The sequence below is a fragment of the Acyrthosiphon pisum genome, chromosome A2, assembly GCF_005508785.2.
Source record: "Acyrthosiphon pisum isolate AL4f chromosome A2, pea_aphid_22Mar2018_4r6ur, whole genome shotgun sequence".
Classification (NCBI taxonomy): domain Eukaryota; kingdom Metazoa; phylum Arthropoda; class Insecta; order Hemiptera; family Aphididae; genus Acyrthosiphon; species Acyrthosiphon pisum.
In genome coordinates this window covers 116086806-116091621 of record NC_042495.1, presented here as the reverse complement: position 1 = coordinate 116091621, position 4816 = coordinate 116086806, and the positions used below count along the sequence as shown (strand labels likewise).

Sequence of the window (4816 nt, the reverse complement as noted above, 5' to 3'; positions counted from 1 at the left end):
GATAATTCCCAGTATTTTCAAAAGCGTTGGGTAAAACAAAAATATAATTAAGGGAAAACCAGTTACGTCAAAATTGGATTTTGAGTTTGTGGTGTAAATAAAAAAAATAACCGTAGATACATATTATTTTCACCAAATATTTATATTTAATATTAGCATTGTCTATACACTGTATACAATTTAATTGTTTTTTAAGCTATTTATAGACATAAAGTTTTATTTTTTATTTGTTTTTTTAAAACTATTGACGATAAAAAATTTTTGTTCGGTCAAAAAACATTATTTTAATACAAGGTTTCTCATAACTCACAAGTGGTAATTAGTGTAGGTAATTTTTAAAAAAAAGTTGATCTTAGATTCACAATAATTTTTTACAAGTGTCTGAAGTTAGAATTTTGACAAATTTCGTCAAAATTGCGAAAATTTGCAAATTATTTTGAGTTAGAAATATATTGTATAAAAATGTTTAGAAGATTTTCTACCTTAAATAAAAGTAAGTCAAATTAAATTTTTATGAACGTTTATCTTAGCGTCTGTGTTTGGTCAAAATCATATTTTGTTAACAATTATTTTATATCATCGAATTCAAATTTAACACATCCATTACAATGACCTCTCTAGCCACCTACTGCACAGCAGAGCGGTATACCAAGTGCCCATATTTTTTTTATATATAATATGAGCCTGATTATACTTAATTGTACATATTATGATGAATAATAAACATCTACCACAAAAAAAATATTGGTTATGACTTCAAAACCTAGTATGATGTCAAACTTGTAAACAGATTATGATTTTAGTACACATTTAATTCGATAAATCATATCATAAAGTACAATATGAAGAAATTTTCCATGCTACAACTTATTCTACATTTAAAATCAAACACAATTTTTCCAAAAAATGTGAATTAAAAATGTAAAACCGAAAAAACCGGTCCAATAATTTGTGTTGACCTAGTTCGTGTTAACGAGGGAGAACTAAAGTTTACTTATGACTTATGAGTTATATGCTTACATACATCCATTTAGTTGCGACAATAGTTGATGAAAGTTTGAAATTATTACCATAATATATAACATTTTAGTCAACCAGCTATATTATATAAGGAAGATAATGATATTATGTGGAAAAAAGTTTGAAAACAGTTGTATTTTTGTGGATATTGATCATATTCATATATAATTTACAAATATGGTAAATAATAATCCATAAAATATACATGGGTAGTTGTCACATTAATGATCCATCACTATGGGTCATTAGGTCAAGCGATTGATTCTATTGGCGAGGGGAGGGGGGGAGAGTTCCAGTTATATTCGATAGAAAAATGAGTGGCAAGGGGAGGGGGGCTTCGGTGTTCATGAACCTCTCCGCACGTTATTGCGATAAATTATTAACAACCATATTGGACATTATAAGTACCAACGTATTCGTATTAAGATTTTGTTTGAAGGATAGCTATTGAAATTAACCGAAATAATAGTGCGAATAACGAATAATGATTTATAATGATTAATAATGAAGTTACTGACTACAACAGTGATTACTGATTTACTGTCGCAGAGGTTGATGAATCTTCAGTTTCGTTTCAACACATCAGTTTAGAAAAATTATTATGCTACGGACTATTGACGTTATATCGTTATAGATGAAGGTACTGACGTCTCCAGAACCAATAAAATCGTACTAAAAAAAAAAATCTACTACTCTAACTGAGAAGTCTAAAAATCATTCAGATCGACTTTATGTCTGTTATATACGTTATATAAGTAGATAAGTATAGAAAGGGTTTTTAATTTCGAATTCAATATAATATATGTAGAGGTTTTATTTTTAAAATATTAATATTATTTTAGAATCTTTTCCTATATCCATACACGTGTATATAAGAATAAAATAATATAAAATGTTTGTACCGATATCGGAATATTTTTAATCATAGCAATTAGTTGTAAATTATTAAAAAACCTTTTGTGTTTACGAATCAGCAGTTTGCTATTGTATAATCGTAGCATACAGAAGTAATTAAGTTATTACTGTATAATAAATTGATTAGTTATAGATTCTAAGCTGAGCTATTTGAGCTGTATTGGTTTAGTTCTAAAATGTTGTGTAGAGGAAAGGAGCAAACAATTTCCCAATCTTTAACTTTGATAAAAAAAATATCCAATATTTTTCAAAATATTCGGGGAAAATGTTTAAATGTTTTATGTTTTTTTATAAATGTTGATAACTTTTTTTTCTACATCAAAAAGCTTGAAAACGTAGTACGAGATTCTCCATAAGTCATAAGCAACTTTTAGTAATTTTAAAATATCGAAAATGTACGGGCAGATTTTTTGTTGACATAATCCCGAAAGATTGACAATTATTTTGAAATTAAGAATACATAAACATTTTTATAGCTTACACTTGAACATAGTTCACCATAAGTGATTCTACGGAATTTTAAAAATGTTAAAAATACTTATTATAATACTCATACCTAATTATTTTTTGAAAAATTAACAAATTCATATTCAGTGCATGTTTAAATGTTGTCATGTTAATGAAATTGGACGTTTAAACGAAATATAACGATTATTAGGACTTAACACTTTTCATTTCATACCTTAATTTATTGTAATGATGTAATAACTATAATCACGAAGATAAGATTGCACTTTATTTTAAATACATAAAATAGAGAGAAAATGTTACGTGATACGCCATCTTAGCTATATCCATCTAAGTATATTTTAAAATATTCATAATAAAGACCTATGGTAATATCTTTTTATATTTCATAATAAAACTAAAAATTATAGTACTATAGCTGCAACTATTGCAATTTACGTACCAGTTTGAATATAATATTATAGTCTTATGAAATACTACAATAAATAAATTATGGTATTTATCATAATATCATAATCTCAAAGTAAATATCTCTATCAATACTTTAAGTAGGGTATTACATTTGAGATATATCAACTAGTTACCTAATAACTAATAAGTAATCGTATAGTTGATTTGTGCTCAGCATTTTTTTTTTTAGAACAATAGCTAATAACAGATGTCACAATGTCAAATTATTATTATCGCTTATACCCATAATTATAAATACTAGTAATAAATAATATAATACGGTATTTAAAACCAACACTATTACTGAACATAATTTTAATGATAGAATATTTTTTATATATTTTTTAAATTTTTGTTAACATTTTCAAATCATAAAATAAAGTAAATATTAAATTACGGTTATCGTTTATACCTAAAAAAACTTTTTTATTCAATTATAAATATATTGATAATATACCTAAGTCCTCAACATTAATTTAATTTATATTAATGATAAATTATTTTTGTTTTTGTTGCAGTAACTAATAATTAATAATGGAAAGTTTAATAATTAAAATACGCAACAATGTTATGTATAATACGCGATAAAGGAAAGTAGGCGTAAGTTAGTTTTTAATGAAAATTCATATTCCATAACTATATTAATTCATTGTTTGAATAATATCCCTGGGTATATAATTTATATTTTTATATTTATCTCATCATTATTTCTACCATTTGTACCATTTATAACTTTAAAAAGGCGGGTAAGTCGTGGATGTCGCTCTGCTGTACAGTAGGTTACAAGTGGGTTACTGTAATGGATGGAATTAAATTTGAATCCAATGATATTATATCATTGTATACGAAAAACGATTCTGAACGGAGATGATTTGTCAGTCTAGGATATATTATTTTTAAAGAAAAACTTATGGAGAACCTTGTACCAAATTTTAAAAACTTAGTTATAAAAGAAAAAATTTTTACGATTTTTCAACCACTAAATTACTTGCAAATTTTCGCAATTTTGACATATTTCGTATAAATTTGAACTTTAAATGCTTATAAATAAAAATTGTGACAATGTATTCCTTTTATTTTGCAACTGCTATTGTAAAAATATGTTAGGCGCCTTGTATTAAATTTCCAAATCTTAGAATTAAAAAGAAAAACTTTTATGAATTTCTGTCTAAGATAATTTGAACATTGCCGTAATTTTTACGTATTTAGTCAAAATTTGAACTTTAAATGCTTATAAAAAAAAAATCGTGTCTATATATTTCTTTTATTTTTCAATTGCTATTGTAAAAATATATTATGAGCCTTGTATTAAATTTTGAAATCTTAGATATAAAAGGAAAATTTTTTATGAATTTCTAGCATAAAATAATTTACGAATTTTCGTGATTTTTACATAATATGTTGTCAAAATTTGAACTTTAAATGCTTATAAATAAAAATTGTGACAATGTATTCCTTTTATTTTGCAACTGCTATTGTAAAAATATGTTAGGAGCCTTGTATTAAATTTCCAAATCTTAGAATTAAAAAGAAAAACTTTTATGAATTTCTGTTTAAGATTATTTGAACATTGCCGTAATTTTTACGTATTTAGTCAAAATTTGAACTTTAAATGCTTATAAAAAAAAATTGTGCCTATGTATTTTTATAATTTTTGAATGGGAGTTAGAACAACATATGTGGACCCTTCTATTAAATTTTCAAGTATTTTGTCCCAGCTAATTTTTTTTTATCAACATTTATAAAAAAAAAATCAAAAAAAATCGATTATTTCAATTGCCTATAAATAGATTAAAAATTAGTGAAATATTTTGAAAATAAAACTATATAAAGAAAATGTCAATTTAAACAACTGGTAAAATTTTCAAGTGTCTACGACTCATACTTTTTGAATAATAACAAATATCAAAAATCGTTTGAGGCTAAACCGTTATTTAATGCGGTTTTGTAAAAATTTAAATTT

General features: G+C 24.8%; 1 protein-coding gene across 6 annotated transcripts in view; it reads right to left on the bottom strand.

The window, feature by feature from the left end:
- LOC100164040 (dmX-like protein 2) overlaps nucleotides 1-4816 on the bottom strand; it is a 35128-nt gene that overhangs the window by 9144 nt on the left and 21168 nt on the right. The window lies entirely within an intron of this gene.